At 44.2% G+C, this 17,387-nt stretch overlaps 3 non-coding genes across 3 annotated transcripts; all 3 read left to right on the top strand.

Moving 5' to 3' along the window:
- The first annotated feature begins 12,147 nt into the window (after positions 1 to 12,147).
- Positions 12,148 to 12,229, top strand: trnas-aga (transfer RNA serine (anticodon AGA)). Its single transcript has one exon. It is a non-coding gene; the product is annotated as a tRNA-Ser (tRNA).
- A 2,127-nt stretch (positions 12,230 to 14,356) lies between these two features.
- On the top strand, positions 14,357 to 14,429 carry trnar-ucg (transfer RNA arginine (anticodon UCG)). Its single transcript has one exon. It is a non-coding gene; the product is annotated as a tRNA-Arg (tRNA).
- Positions 14,430 to 15,833: 1,404 nt separating this feature from the next.
- trnas-aga (transfer RNA serine (anticodon AGA)) lies at positions 15,834 to 15,915 on the top strand. Its single transcript has one exon. It is a non-coding gene; the product is annotated as a tRNA-Ser (tRNA).
- The last annotated feature ends 1,472 nt before the right edge of the window (positions 15,916 to 17,387 follow it).

The raw sequence follows: 17,387 nt of genomic DNA on the forward strand, positions 1-17,387 counted from the left end.
ACCTCCACATATCTTGACACACAAGCCGATCTTTCTTTCTGTCCGTTTTTTTTTGAAGCGCCGATCCTTTCCGTAGGAGATGAAGATGATTACTGCTCCACCACAGGATCACAGTGGGGCCAGAGACCCGATCGAGCTGCTCAGAACAGTTCGTGTTTGCCGAGAATCACTGAAACTGAGATTGATAACACGAAGACACGGTGGAACAGCTGCCAACACATGTGGTGGGTTTTGGGACGGATGAGGACCCACTCTGGGAAAAATACTGGATCCTAAGACTGGGGAGTAAGTGTTCAGGGAGAGGACTGGAGAATGGGGTTAAGAACGATATTAGCCAAGATCGAATGGTGAAGCAGACCAGATATTCTGAAAGCGCTAACCGTCCTCCTTTGTCTTCCAATCTCTGGCCATTTGGTATCAAAGGAAATAGAAACAGAGTTATTTGTTCAGTTGGAAGTCCTGGGCAAAGTGAGAGATAGAACAAGCATGATACAATTTTAGAGACTGGGAAAATGTTTGGAGAGGAAGCAATAAATGTGAAGCTGGATATTAAGTTTGAAGTCAGGGCATATTCAATAAAAAGGAAGTTTGCAGAAAGGCAGAGGGACATGGAGATGGAAAAAGAAGTGTCACCAGTCCCGAAATCTCATTCGGTTTTCATTTTCAAGATGCGACAGGACCTGCTGAGATTTTCCAGAAATTTCATTTGTTGATTTTGAAACAGAAGATGGGAGTGATCCCGGACCAATCAGCTCTCCAATGTTCTAGGAATATTTGACTTACCCGTTCGATCAGATCACATTTGTCCCACACTGAAACCTCAGAATCCTTCCACACCCCCACCCTCGTTACTGTCAATAAACTGTTCATTACATCAACTTACATGAGCACACAACAAGAACAATTGCAAGACGTTCGGGGAGAGCTCCGTTACGTTCCATCAGCACATTATAAATCAGTTAATTGTTGTTCAGGACCAATGATACATTAAGCCATCTCTGTCAGACCACTAACAAATGGCCATTCGCGTTCTGTGTTTTTGAACACTTTGGTTGGTGCACGGATGTAGTGGAATCTCACGTTTTGAAATGGACATCATTCATAGTATTTTCAGCTGCACTGATAAAGTTGTCTCTGGCGCTTCCAGTAAAGTGCAGACAGTTTTCACTCAGAAACCGACATGTGATCAAAGCAGGAGGACATATGTGTCAACGAAAGCAACAAGAATGCTCCATCAGCGTTGGTTTGCAGTTCTGCATGTGGAACGAAGAGCTGGAACTCTATTAAACAGTGAAAACGACTATTATGGAGCTTGGTCGCACGACTCTCTGATTAAAAACCTCACATTTCACCGAACTGAGATATCCAGGCTTGGCACACGACGAATTAGTTTGCTATTTTATTCTGAGCACAATTCACCTGGCACAGCCATTTGCAAAGATCCAGCTCATTCCTCCCAATCACAAATATCATAATTCACATCTTTCACTTTTGTTATTTCTTCAAAACATTACAATCTATTTAACACTTGTCCCGGCATTTAAGATTCAACCCGAATATTTTCATATGAAGTGATTTCTAGTCACTCTGGCAGACAGCAAATCAGTCGGAAAATTACCTTAGGAGATCCAATCATTTCTGTCCACAGTATTGGGAATTTCCCATCTGCTGATGAGACAGAGTCCTCACAATCAACATTTTCTTTGTTCTTCCTGCCTAAAATGTTTACCACTACTTATTTTAAAGACAGGAGTTTTGTTGATAACACGTTCCAAGAACAGGAACAACCTTCCCATCTCCTGAAGCCGTTTCCAATTTAAAATGGAAGTTTTGTTCCGTTCCCACGGGAAGAGCAGTTAATGAGAAAGGAGTTTCCACGAGCTGTGTCCAAGGGTTTGGCAGGAAGCCCTGATTGAAGCTGCAGTGGCCGCTTTCAGTTGGCATCGGGGGAATTGGAGAACATGGTGTCGTATTCTGCTGCGTGTAACTGTCTTGCTCCCTGTGGACGCGGGGTGAATCATGGATGAGTTTTCGGAACCACACTGCCTTCCAGTCTCTGGCCATCTGCTATCTAAGGAAATAGAAACAGAGTTATTTGTTCAGTTCGAAGTCCTGGGCAATGTGAAAGATGGAACAGTTCTGATACAAAATTGGAGACTGGGAAAATTGTTGGAGAGGAAGTAATAAAAGAGAAGCTGAATGTAAAGTTGGAAGTCAGGAGACGTTCAATAAAAAGGAAGAGTATGCAAAAGCAGGTGGAGATGGACATGGAAAAGAAGTGTCACGAGTCCCGAAGTCTGAAGTCAATTTATATTTCCAAGATGCTCCCAGACCTGCTGAGAGTTTCCAGTAATTTCATTTGTTAGTTTAGAAACAGAAGATGGCAGTGATCCTGGACCAAACAACTCTCCCGTGCTCTGGGGATAATTAACTTACTGTGTCTATGTCCCACACTGAAACCTCACGATCCTGCCGCACCTCCACTCTCGTTACTGACAATATACTGCTCATTTCGTTAAACACAAGAAGAACAATAGCAAAACGTTGAGGGAGAGTACCCTTCGGTTTCCATCAGAACGATCTGAATCACTGAAAATTGGTTCAAGACCCATGTGACATTGATCCGTCTCTGTCAGACCCCTCGTAAGTGGCCATTCGCTTTCCGTGCCTTTGAACACTTCGGGTGGTGCACGGTTGGTTTGGAACCTCACGTTTTCAAACGGACATCATTCATTGTATTTTCGGCTGCACTTATAAAGTTGTCTCTGGCGCCACCAGGAATATGGAAACAGTGTTCACTCAGAAACCGACGTGTGATCAAAAGCAGGTTGACAGATGTGTCAATGAAAGCAGCAAGAACATTCCCCTGCGAAGGGTTGCAATTCTGCACGTGGAACGAAGAGCCGGAATTGTATGAAGCAGTGAAAGCGCCCATTGTGAGGCTTGCACCCACCACCCTCAGATTAAGCATCTCACACTGCACCGACTGAGCTAACCAAGCACGGTGCACTGTGGATTAGTTTGCTATTACATTGCGAGCATAATTCATCAGCAATTTGTTAGGATCAGGTTCATTCTTCGTAATCACAAAAATATCATTCACACCTTTCACTTCAGTTATTCCTTCAAAGCATTACAATCTATTCCGCACTTGTCCCGGGAGTTAAGATTCAACCTTAATATCTTCACATTTTTACCCTCACCTTTATGTCGCTGATGTGATTTCCGATCTCTCTGGCAGACAGTAAATCATTTGGGAAATTACCTAAGGAAACCCAATCATTTCCGTTTACAGTTTTGGGCATTTCCCATCTGCTGACGAGACAGAGTCGTCTCAATCAACACTTTATTTGTTCTTTCTACCTAAAACCTTTACCAATTCCTATTTTCAAGTCAGGAGTTTTATTTATAACACGTTCCAAGAACTGGAGCAACCTTCCAATATCCTGAAGCCCTTTCCAATTTAAAGTGAAAGTTTTGCTCCTTTCAAACGGAAAGAGCTGTTCCTAAGGGAGCAGTTTCCACGAGTTGTTTCCCATGGCTTGGCAGAAAGCCGCTGATTGAAGCTGCAGTGGCCGCTTTCTGTTGGCATCGGGAGCTTGGAGAAAGTGATGTCGTATTCTGCTGCGTGTCACCGTCTCGCTCCCTGCGGACTTGGGGTGAATCATGGATGAGTTTTCCCGGTTATAATTTCAATACATGGTCGGGGAAAATGCTTGTGCTGAAATATTTGAGGCTTATTCCCTGGCTGGGCTCGAACCACCAACATTTCAGCCAACTGCGCTGACCATTTGAGATACAGAAACTGGCAACGCAGATTTCCAAAAGCAAAGTTATCGACGGGATATGAGGATCTGTCGGACAGCAGGAACTTGCGTTGTTTTCAGAGACGGTCACTGATTTTATCACCGAGAGTGTAAGCACACTGAGGATCTGCAAACACTCAAATTAAAAGGCATCCACACATGCGCAGTTTTCTCACCTACATCGCCACATTGTTGCTCATTTTCAATGCTCGTATTCGAAGCCACGATTAGATAGAAACTGAGACTTACATACCAGCACATTAGACCGCTCGACCACGCTACTACACCAAAGCCAACCCTCAGCTTTGTTATGACTAGTGTTTCAGCATGGATTCACTTCAGGCACTTAGACCTCGGAAATTTTGTAATGAAATTGGCATAATTTAAGAAGAAAGACCAAAAAAACTGTACAGACTAAGAACAGGCCCTACGTCCATTCAAGTCTGAGCCGATCCAAATCTACTGTTTAAACCTGTCACCCAATTCCTAAGCATCTGTATCCCTCTGCTCGCCACCTACTCATGCATCTGTCCAGACGCCTCTTAAACGTATTTACCGTGATTACCTCTCCCGTCTCTGCTGGGAACGCGTTCCAGACACCCACCACCCGCTGTGTCAAGAAGATGCCGCGAGTATCCCTCTTAAACTTTTCACCTTTCACCTTGAAAGCGTGACCTCTCGTTTTTAATCCTTCAACCTGGGAAATAAAACTTTTCTCTATCTACCCTGTCTGTACCCTACATGATTTTGTAAACTTCAAAAAAGGTCTCCCTCAAACTCCTTTTTTCCAATGAAAACAAACCTAACCTACTCAACCTCTCTTCTTAGATTGTACCTTCCATATGAGGCAACATTTGCTTAAACATTTTACACGCCCTCTCCAAAGCATCCACATATTTTTGGTAATGTGGCGACCAGAAAATTACACAGTATTCTAAGTGTGGCCAGACCAATGTATTGTTCAATTTTAAGATGACTTGCCAGCCATTTTATTCAATACCCCATCCAATGAAGCCAAGCATACTATATGCCTGCTTGACTACTCTATCCACCTGTGCAGCAAACTTCAGTGTATAATGGACCTGCACTCACAGATCTCTCTGTCCATCAACTTTTTTCCCCCAAACCTCTTCTGTTCATTGTATAACCCCATCTAGAATTAGACTGACCAAAATGCGTCACCTCACATTTGTCTGTTTTGAACTCCAGCTGCCACTTCTCCGCCCAACTTTCCAGTATATCTATATCCTCCTGTATTCTTTAACAGTCACTTATACTTTCTGCTAGTCCAGAAATCTTCGTGTCATCTGAAAACTTTCTGATCATTGCAACAGTGCACTCTTCCAGATCATTTAAGTATATCACAAACAACAGTGGCTACAACACTGACCCCTGTGGAGCACTACTGGTCAACTTTCTCCATTTCCAGAAACTCCATTTAACTGCCACTCTCTGTCCCCCATTGCTCAACTAGTTCTTTATCCACCAGTGTAGAACACTCTGCATACCATGTTACTTTAAGTTCTGCATTTGGTTACCATGGGGAGCCTTATCTAACTCCTTACTGAAGTGGATGTATATGACATCAACAGCCTTTCCTTCATCTATCAAGTTGGGCACGTCCCCGAAAAACTCTATGCCTCTCACTGATATGCACATTATTTTCTAAATATGAATAGATCCTATGCCTCACTACCTTCTCCAGAAACTTTCCCAACACTGATGTTAGGCCCATTGTTCTGTAGTTATCCGGAATATCCCTACAATCCTTCCTGTACAGGGGACAATATGACCAACGTTCCAGTCGGCCAGAACCTCACCTGTGCTGAAGGATGCCACGAAGATATCTGTCAGGGCCCCAGCTATTTCCTCTCTCACATCACTCAGGAACCAGGAATAGATACCATCCGTTCCTGGGGATTTGTCCACATTAATTACCCCTAGCCTGCCCAACACAGCTTCCCTACTTGTGTCAACATGATCCAGATTAATCAAATGTCTAACTCTAGACTCAACATTCATCATGTTCCTCTCCTCAGTGAACACTAATGCAAAATAATCATTCAGAATCATACTCACTCTCTCAGATTCGACATACAGCCTTCCTTAATTTTCCTTTAGTGGACCAATCCTTTCTCTGGCTACCCGCTTGCTTTGTATATATGAATAATAGGCTTTAGGATTCTCCTTAATTGTGCTAGCGTGAAGTTGCTTCATGACCCCTTTTAACCCCCTTGATGCCTCGTTTCATACTTGTCCTACTCTTCTCATGTTCCTCCGGGGACCATTATGTTGTTAGCTGCCGAGGCGTTATGTTTGCTTCCCTTTTCCTCTTGGCGAGTCGTACAATTGTCCTGTCATCAACAGTTCACGAATATTGCCTTTCAAATCCTTTGCCTTCAACGGCACATGCCTCTCCTGCACTATATTTAACGAGGCTTTGTAAGCCTGACACATATGAACTGTGGATATTCCTACAAATAGCTGTGTCCAATCCACATTTCCGACCTCCTGCATAATTTGGATATAATTAGCTTTGGCCCAATTTCGTACTCTTTCCTCAGGACCACCCTCATCTTTGTCAATGAGTATTCTAAAACTTACAGAATATTGGACACTTCCTAAAGAAATCACCCACGGCAACTGCTATCACCAGCCCTGGCTTATTCCCCAAGATCAGTTGCAATATGGCCTATTCCCTCGTCGGACAATTGATATACCGCTCCAGAAAATTCACCTGGAGGCTTCTTACAAATGGCATCCCATCCAGACCTCTGACGCTAAGAGTATCACGGTCAATGTTGGGAAAACGGAAATCTCCAATCAACACTAAATTATTGCCTCTACGTCTTTCCATGATCTGTTTAACTACTCTTTCTTACACCTCACGCTCACTGTAATACAGCCCCAAAAATCTAACCTCACCCTTCTTATTTCACTGCTCCATCTCACGACAAAAGCCCTACATGGTGTCCTCCTATCGCACAGCCATGATATCATCCCTGACCAGCAATGCAACTCATTCCCCTTTTACTTCCCTCCCTGTCCCGTCTGAAGCGTCTATATCCTAGAACATTTGGTTGCCAACCATGCCCTTCCGTCAACTAAATCTCTGTGATCGCAATAACGTCATATTCCCAGGCACCAATCTAAACCCTAAGTTCATCTGTCTATACTCGACGCATTAAAGTAGATGCATTTCAGGCCACCAGTTCTTTTGCATTCATCTGCTCTCTGCCTACTCTTCCCAATATTAATGCTGGCTTCCTGATTCTTGGCGTTTCCAGTTTCCACCTCACCTACCGACCTGTTTAATCTTGTGCTTCCCAGCCCCCTGCCACATTAGTATAAAACCTCCCCAACAGCAGTAGCAAAAACTACCGAAAGGACATACGATCCCGTACGGTTCAGATGTAGATCGTCAATTTTCTTATAGTCCCACATTCCCCAGAACTGGTCACAAAATCCAACAAATCTGAAACCCGCCCTGCAGCACCATTCCTCAACTCACGTGTTCATCGTGCCATTTTTAAAAATTCATTTCTACGCTGGCAGTCACACAGCACCGGCAGTAATCCTGAGATTACTAGCTTTGTGGTCCTCCTCTTTAATTTCTATCCGAGCTCCCTGAATTCTCCCTGCAGGTCCTCATCTCGTTTTTGTTTTCGTCAGTGCCTGTATGCACCAAGACAACTGGCTGTTCACGATCCCCTTTTCGAATGCTCTTCAGCCGATGGGCGACATCCCTGGCCTGAGCACCTGGGAGGCAACATAACTCACCAGAATTGCTGACACTCCACAGTGAGTCCAACCACAGCTCCAGAGTGGCCACGCGGTCAAACAAGTGCTGCAGCTGGACACACTTCTTGCAAGTGTAAGTTTAGAAAACCTTTACAAGGATTTGCAAGGTTTGCCGTGCTTGGACATGAGAACGAAACTGAATAGGCTTCGTCAGATTCCCAGGAGCTTCAGGGCTTAGATATGACCTCACAGAAGCTTATAAAATCATGAGGAAGACAGACAGAGTAAATAGTCAGGGAGCACTTCTTCACAAGACACGCGAGTTCAAATCTACATAGTAAATGTTAAATGTGAGAGAGGAAAGATTTAAAAGGGATGTGAGGGACACATGTTTTTCACACAGAACCTTTGTGTGTGTGGAATGAATCGCCACATTTAGTGGCAGAGTCTGGTGCACTCACAACATTTCAAAGGCATCTGAATAGACAGGAAGACCTCGGAGAGAAAAGGCACAAATATTGGCAGAAATGTATGGATTAATTTCGGTTATCTATTCAGCAAGGGCAAGTTGGATTTGGGGAATTTGTTTCCATGCTCGACAAGTCTGAGATGCTCCAGCCACCGGCACCGGTTTGAATACACCATTTGCAAAAAACCGCATGATGTTTGTTACTCAGTCAGCGAGCTTGGCTATTTTGTTTGGAGGGTGGATGAGCCTAACCGATCCAGAGATGATGGTTTTCCGGATATTTCCTGCCAATGACCATTCTTCTTGACACTTTCCCAAGTTCACCATCAAAGATTTTGGCTGAAGAAAAATACCTCACGTATCGCATTACCCACTTTGCTCTCCAGCGGATCCAAAAACTGACAGCTCTTATCGGGGAACAGAATCAAAACTGAAAAGGCAGTACCATGATCAGACACACCGAAGCTGAAGTGCTGTCTGTGAGGCACTGTGAGTCGTCTCTGACATGAACTGCTCGCACAAATAACAGCGAGGCAATTCCAAACCTACTGGAGATTTAGTGTATTGCCAAGTCCCAGAAAGTGCTCAAGTATCATAAAACAAAACACAACAACGAACCATTAAAAGTGAACATTTCCAAGTATATCCGTGATTAAATTCGGCCATTAATGCGCCGGTGCCCCCATCTGATCGAGAGAGCCAATCACCTTTCTCCCTCACCTGGACAGTAATGAAGGAAATGAAAGCATAGCAACGTTTCACATCGCGATTGCCCACCTTTTCGCCACAACATCAAAAAACGGCGAACAGATTCAATGCAGGATCTTCTTTCGAAATAACGGTGAAATAACTATGTCTATTCACTTTCAGAGTAAACAGGGAACAACGCAAGTTGTCTGGAATATGAATAACCAACATAGACTACTTTGGTCCCAGATTCTACTGATGCACAGACTTTCACATGAAAAGGTACCTTGGGTGATTGCCCTACACCCAGAAATCTTCTGGCTGCCTTCTGTTTGCCCTGTCAGATTAAACTTGTGCTGCTCTAATCGAATTTGTAGTTCTTGCCATTTGTCCGTATTGCTACTAGGGATAGCTGGTCGTGGAAACTCGTGAATGCCACACAAATTCTTTGCCAAAATTGGATAGTCCCACAACGTGATTCGCAGTGCACAAACTTTGCAATGAGTATATGCCACACGGCAAGTTAAAACGCACGCTTCCATTTATTAAAGTAAGTTTCTAGGAACTGACAGCCAGATTCCTCCTTACACTCGGAATTATGACAACACATAAACCAACAGCCTCTCTCAGAGACAAGTGACCAATGCCCATCTTGTGCCGGACAAACGTAGTTGACAAGATTGCACGCAGGGACTGCACAGAAAACTATAGAGGAGAAGCAGACAGACGACTATCGAGCCGCATTCATGCAGTTCAGTTACCCTGTAAACCCCATGCACAGCTGTTCCTTGCAGGGACACACAGGGATCTGAGTGTCTCTGACTCCAGGACTTGGATCTCGGATTATATGACCGTCTGCAGCACTGGTTACTTCCTTGTGTGAGGTACCTCCCGATGGAACATATGTAACACAAGATAGTTTATTGAGAAATACATCCAAAATAGTACCCAAGAGACGTATTTCTGTTGTGTTTCTCGTCCTGTTCCGGAAATGACATCCAGCATTGCACTTATTGTGTGATTCCTGACGGTTTGGTGCATGCTTCCGTGATCGCATTGTGTGCAGTCACCTTTGTTTTAGCTGCAATTACGTGTGTTTGAAACCCAGGATCACCGGCCTCTATTTTGTTTTCCTCTTCTCGTGCGCAATTGCAATACAGTAAACGATCAATTAATATTGGAAAATGACATACACAGGCGTGTGAAAAGCCCAGTTTCCGTGGCAATTATGCAATGGTTAGAGATTACTTTGATTCAGGAGATAAGGATGGAAAGTGTGTTTGGGTAGAGATGAGGAACATTGAGGAAAGAGGAAACCAGCCGGTGTGGCTGACAAGAACACGAACAGTAAACACAGTGTTAAAAAAAAGTAGAGGAAAAAAAACCGCCTGTGAATGATAAAAGAAGGCAAGAATTATGGGAGACATTCATTTCCCTTCTTCCTCTCCTGTTTGAATTGGAAGAAACTTTGAAGAAAAACAATCAAAAAGTCATATTTGCCCATCGAACAACGTGCGCTGTACCTTGGTCATTGATTACTGTAGATTAGAATACTTACAATGTGCAAACAGGCCCTTCGGCCCAGCAACTCCACACCGACCCGCCCGAGACCAAATGCATTCCTCTCCTTTAACCCCGTCAATTTAGCACGGCGATTTCAACTAACCGGTACATTTTTGGACCGTGGGACAAAACCAGAGCAAGCGCACGCAGCCACGGGGACAACGTGCAAACTCCACACATTAAGTTCCTTGAGGCGGGAATTGACCCTGACTCTGTGGCATTGTGAAACAGCAGCGCTTACGATGGTGTCAGCGTGAGATGGGACTTATTTTCCTCTTTAATTGGGAAAAATCTCTGTCATTGTGAGCATCTGGAAAGATCGGTTCCTTCACCAGAAAAAGAAATGAATATGTAATTCAACTTTGTTTGTTTCAGGTGAGTGTGCCTCTTGGGCCAGTGGCGTAATGGATAACGCGTCTAAATTCAGATCAGAAGATTGTAGGTTCGAGTCCTACCTGGTTCGAAGGGGTATGTCTGACTTTAATCGTGATCCACGTTGACGCTCCCCTGTGATGTCCTGCCGGGACGTCGCTTCTGTGCTTCCACATTTGAAACTTGCATTTGTCCTATTATCCATTTCAAATTCCAGCTCACCACAACGGAGACCTCTGTCGCTTTGGGGGTATCTTTCTGTGTGTCTCCCTTTGTGGGTGAAAATGAGCATAAGTTCCTCAAAAGAGTTACAAGTCGCTGTGCAAAGGTCACACATCTGCCCCATTATTGTGCCATTTAAGAACACAGGATAAAGTCATTGACATTTGCACTGGGAACATTAGAACACACGAGACTTTGGGCCAAAGTTGGAAACTGCGACTGGAATGATTGGCTCTCTGATTAGCCGCGATGCACACAGGTGGAATGGCCTTTTCCCACTTTGTACATCTACGAAGACAAGTTGAAAATGTTCATAAAGTGTGTTTTATTTACACCAAATACGACAGTATCTATCGCCTTGTCTTGTTATTTACTTGTGAGGATTCCATACTCTCAGAACCGTGGCCCGGATCGTATTCCGGCTCATGGAATGCTGGTATTGTTCAGCTAACATGTCGGTGTACCAGTACTTCTGCCGATTTTCCGATGCTAGCAGGTCATTGGTTTTGTCCAAAACATTATGAATGTTAACATAATACGAATAGCTGCAGTTGCTGGAAATCTGAGCCAAAAACGAAAATTGATTGCGGAACGCAGAAAGACTGGCAACAGAAACATCGACTTTCCTGCTCCTCGGATGCTGCTGTGCTTTTCCAAAATTTTCTGATCTAAAATCAGGTTTCCAGCAACTGCAGTCCTCACTTTTGCCTCGTTCCTTCAGTGTCGCTGGTTCCCAATTCAAGAACTCCATCTCTAGCGGTTTCATGTCTGTACCTCCATGCTGTCGAGTTGAAGAGTGAAGAAAAGTAACTCACCCCCTCCATCTCTGGGGTAATTAGGGGCTGAAAGTGAATCGTATCACATTGAAGTGTATCTACAAGCGACTTAATCTCTGTCTTTTATTGGGAACCATCTCTTTCATTGTAACCATCAGGAAAGACCATTTCGTTCGCTAAAAAGAGAAATGAATATGTCACTAACCTTTGTTTGTTTCATGGCCAAGAATACTCAGATCAATAGCTCCCTTGATTACCTCTGCTGGTCATGTTCGCAAAGCGGTCTAGCAAATTGCCAAGTGTGATTTTCCTTTCAATAAATAATGTTGAACCAATTTTGCTGCAAATATCTTGTCCTAACTTTGTGCTTTTCATCTTTTACATTGGTGTCTCGCACCTTACAAATGACAGCAAAGGTATGAATGGAGATGGAAACATGTAACTCAAGTCAGCGGCAGCTTTCAATGAGATCACGGCTGATTTGGTCAATGCTCAAGGGGCGGTGCTGTCTGTAGTCATGGCCGAGTGGTTAAGGCGGTGGATTAGAAATCCATTGGGTTTTCCCCACGTAGGTTCGAATCCTGCTGACTACGTTATGAACGCTTTCCTGCTGGAACTATTCAAAGTTCAGAAAGCCTGTTTTGCAAACCAGGCCTGTAATTTGATTAGACTTGAGAAACTCGAGTTCTTCATCAGAAATGCTCCACATTTAAAACATGATCTCTGTTTCTCTTTCCAGATACACTGCTCGACACATCGGGTTTCTGCAGTTGTTATTGAACGCCCTGAGCAGAAGTGCTGCTTTTCATTCGAGTCCTTTCATCCCTTGTCCTCTGTTCTCTGACTCTGGTCATTGGCAACACTTCCTCCTGCTCGTCAGAGTGCTCATTCCCCACCGCTCCCTCTCCCATCATTACAAACGACCGCAGGAAATTGCCACTTAACCATCTTTGTTCCAAAGTGAAACTCACCAGCCTAGGAACTCTCTCCACCAAACGGGACTTCTCATCCCTGGACATTGGGCAAGCCAGAGGATTGTGAAGAGTTACTGTGAAAATATTGTCAGTTGGCAGTTGGAAAAATGATTAGGAAGCAAACCATATAATTTAGGCTCCAGCTTTGGAAATCTTGAGAAACCCTTTGGGAAATGGAATCATAGGAGATACAAGAAGTGTAAATTGTCAGTCCGAGTAGAGGAAGGGACATTGACTCTGATCTTCTCTGCACAGGAACTGATCTGAGACATTGAAAGAATTCTCGCTCCCGTACGCGAGGAATACAAACTTCATCTGGACTGTGGGATAATGAAAAACTCTGGAACACTCAAGACAGTATCCAAATATTGACTGAGATCACTACAGTACGAGTACTATAGATGGGTCAGTTTTTGTCCACTGTGTGCGGGAGGGCTTCCTGACACAGTATGTAGACATGCCTTCAAGGGAAGAAGCCACTTTCGATTTAGTACTGGGTAGTGAGCCTGGCCAGGTTTTAGATTTGGAAGTAGGTGAGCACTGTGGAGACAGCGATCACAATTCTCTCAGGTTTACTTTCGTGATGGAAAGGGATAGGTGTACTCCACGGAGCAAGAGTTTCAGCTGGTGGAAGGGAAATCACGATGCAATGAGGTAAGATTTAGGAATCGTAGAGTGGGGTAGGAAACTGTAGGGGGTGAGCACATTAAAAATGTGGAGGTTATTCAAGGAAAAGCTCCTGTGTGTCCTAGATAAGTATGTACCTGTCAGGGAGGGAGTAAGATATAGAACGCGTGAGCCGTGCTTTACTAAGCTAGTGGAAACCCTGGTCAAGAAGAACAAGAAGTCTTATGTTAGGAGAAAACGTGAAAACTCAGTTCGAGCGCTCGAGGGTTCCAACGATATCAGGAAAGACCTAAAAAGAGAGCTGAGAAGAACCAGGAGGAGACATGAGAAGTTGTTGGCAGATAGGATCAGGGTTAACCCTAAGGCTTTCCATAGGTATGTGAGCACTAAAAGAATGACGAGAGTTAAATTTGGGACAATCAAGGATAATAGTGGGAAGTCGTATGTGGAGTAAGTGGAGATAGAGGAAGCACTAAATAAATATTTTTCGACAGCGTTCGCTATAGATAATGAAAATGTTGGCGAGGAAGATAGAGAGATACTTGCGTCTAGACCAGAAGAGATTGAGGTTCACATGGAAGAGATATTAGAAATACTGCAGAGTGTGAAAATAGATAAGTCAGCTGGGCCGGACGGGATCTATCTGATGTTGTTCAGCAAATGCACGACAGGAAGGTACAAATCAAGCTGATGCTAACAACGGCTCGTTTTGAGCCGCTAATTTGCAGTGAAGTGGCGGCGCCAATAAAAGGTGTCACGCAGCTCGTCTAATTCCACATCCTGAGCTCGAAATGACCAGATGTCTCTCGCAGAGTTTCGGCAGGGTCTTGCTTAGACGACACCATGACAGGTTTTCACTGGAGTGGATCATGAATTCGCGTCGGGACTGCGAATAAAACGATGGAAACTTCCAGCAGAGAAGGAGGCGACCCCGAAGCAGGCAGCTGAGGACAAATGTTTCTCCTTTGCCAGTGAAAGTCACTGCTTCACAAATTGGAAACTTCGAAGTGAAGCAGTGTTGGTGATTTTCTTCGCTGCTTGTTCACCTTTTTAATTCTGATTCCGTGAAAGTCAATGGCATTACATATCGACATTCTGCCAGCGGTGTGCGTGTCTGTTGGGCCAGTGGCGTAATGGATAACGCGTCTGACTTCGGATCAGAAGATTGTAGGTTCGAGTCCTCCCTGGCTCGAGGGGAATGTCTGACTTTAACCGTGCCCCACGTTGACGCTCCCCTGTGATGTCCTGCCGGGACGTCGCTTCTGTGCTTTTGCATTTGTCCTATTATCCATTTCAAATTCCAGCTCACCACAACGGAGACCTCTGTCGCTTTGGGGGTATCTTTCTGTGTGTCTCCCTTTGTGGGTGAAAATGAGCATAAGTTCCTCAAAAGAGTTACAAGTCGCTGTGCAAAGGTCACACATCTGCCCCATTATTGTGCCATTTAAGAACACAGGATAAAGTCATTGACATTTGCACTGGGAACATTAGAACACACGAGACTTTGGGCCAAAGTTGGAAACTGCGACTGGAATGATTGGCTCTCTGATTAGCCGCGATGCACACAGGTGGAATGGCCTTTTCCCACTTTGTACATCTACGAAGACAAGTTGAAAATGTTCATAAAGTGTGTTTTATTTACACCAAATACGACAGTATCTATCGCCTTGTCTTGTTATTTACTTGTGAGGATTCCATACTCTCAGAACCGTGGCCCGGATCGTATTCCGGCTCATGGAATGCTGGTATTGTTCAGCTAACATGTCGGTGTACCAGTACTTCTGCCGATTTTCCGATGCTAGCAGGTCATTGGTTTTGTCCAAAACATTATGAATGTTAACATAATACGAATAGCTGCAGTTGCTGGAAATCTGAGCCAAAAACGAAAATTGATTGCGGAACGCAGAAAGACTGGCAACAGAAACATCGACTTTCCTGCTCCTCGGATGCTGCTGTGCTTTTCCAAAATTTTCTGATCTAAAATCAGGTTTCCAGCAACTGCAGTCCTCACTTTTGCCTCGTTCCTTCAGTGTCGCTGGTTCCCAATTCAAGAACTCCATCTCTAGCGGTTTCATGTCTGTACCTCCATGCTGTCGAGTTGAAGAGTGAAGAAAAGTAACTCACCCCCTCCATCTCTGGGGTAATTAGGGGCTGAAAGTGAATCGTATCACATTGAAGTGTATCTACAAGCGACTTAATCTCTGTCTTTTATTGGGAACCATCTCTTTCATTGTAACCATCAAGAAAGACCATTTCGTTCGCTAAAAAGAGAAATGAATATGTCACTAACCTTTGTTTGTTTCATGGCCAAGAATACTCAGATCAATAGCTCCCTTGCTTACCTCTGCTGGTCATGTTCGCAAAGCGGTCTAGCAAATTGCCAAGTGTGATTTTCCTTTCAATAAATAATGTTGAACCAATTTTGCTGCAAATATCTTGTCCTAACTCTGTGCTTTTCTTCTTTTACATTGGTGTCTCGCACCTTACAAATGACAGCAAAGGTATGAATGGAGATGGAAACATGTAACTCAAGTCAGCGGCAGCTTTCAATGAGATCACGGCTGATTTGGTCAATGCTCAGGGGGCGGTGCTGTCTGTAGTCATGGCCGAGTGGTTAAGGCGATGGATTAGAAATCCATTGGGTTTTCCCCACGTAGGTTCGAATCCTGCTGACTACGTTATGAACGCTTTCCTGCTGGAACTATTCAAAGTTCAGAAAGCCTGTTTTGCAAACCAGGCCTGTAATTTGATGAGACTTGAGAAACTCGAGTTCTTCATCAGAAATGCTCCACATTTAAAACATGATCTCTGTTTCTCTTTCCAGATACACTGCTCGACACATCGGGTTTCTGCAGTTGTTATTGAACGCCCTGAGCAGAAGTGCTGCTTTTCATTAGAGTCCTTTCATCCCTTGTCCTCTGTTCTCTGACTCTGGTCATTGGCAACACTTCCTCCTGCTCGTCAGAGTGCTCATTCCCCACCGCTCCCTCTCCCATCATTACAAACGACCGCAGGAAATTGCCACTTAACCATCTTTGTTCCAAAGTGAAACTCACCAGCCTAGGAACTCTCTCCACCAAACGGGACTTCTCATCCCTGGACATTGTGCAAGCCAGAGGATTGTGAAGAGTTACTGTGAAAATATTGTCAGTTGGCAGTTGGAAAAATGATTAGGAAGCAAACCATATAATTTAGGCTCCAGCTTTGGAAATCTTGAGAAACCCTTTGGGAAATGGAATCATAGGAGATACAAGAAGTGTAAATTGTCAGTCCGAGTAGAGGAAGGGACATTGACTCTGATCTTCTCGGCACAGGAACTGATCTGAGACATTGAAAGAATTCTCGCTCCCGTACGCGAGGAATACAAACTTCATCTGGACTGTGGGATAATGAAAAACTCTGGAACACTCAAGACAGTATCCAAATATTGACTTAGAGCACTACAGTACGAGTACTATAGATGGGTCAGTTTTTGTCCACTGTGTGCGGGAGGGCTTCCTGACACAGTATGTAGACATGCCTTCAAGGGAAGAAGCCACTTTCGATTTAGTACTGGGTAGTGAGCCTGGCCAGGTTTTAGATTTGGAAGTAGGTGAGCACTGTGGAGACAGCGATCACAATTCTCTCAGGTTTACTTTCGTGATGGAAAGGGATAGGTGTACTCCACGGAGCAAGAGTTTCAGCTGGTGGAAGGGAAATCACGATGCAATGAGGTAAGATTTAGGAATCGTAGAGTGGGGTAGGAAACTGTAGGGGGTGAGCACATTAAAAATGTGGAGGTTATTCAAGGAAAAGCTCCTGTGTGTCCTAGATAAGTATGTACCTGTCAGGGAGGGAGTAAGATATAGAACGCGTGAGCCGTGCTTTACTAAGCTAGTGGAAACCCTGGTCAAGAAGAACAAGAAGTCTTATGTTAGGAGAAAACGTGAAAACTCAGTTCGAGCGCTCGAGGGTTCCAACGATATCAGGAAAGACCTAAAAAGAGAGCTGAGAAGAACCAGGAGGAGACATGAGAAGTTGTTGGCAGATAGGATCAGGGTTAACCCTAAGGCTTTCCATAGGTATGTGAGCACTAAAAGAATGACGAGAGTTAAATTTGGGACAATCAAGGATAATAGTGGGAAGTCGTATGTGGAGTAAGTGGAGATAG

Source organism: Chiloscyllium punctatum, chromosome 29 (genome assembly GCF_047496795.1).
Source record: "Chiloscyllium punctatum isolate Juve2018m chromosome 29, sChiPun1.3, whole genome shotgun sequence".
NCBI classification, from domain to species: domain Eukaryota; kingdom Metazoa; phylum Chordata; class Chondrichthyes; order Orectolobiformes; family Hemiscylliidae; genus Chiloscyllium; species Chiloscyllium punctatum.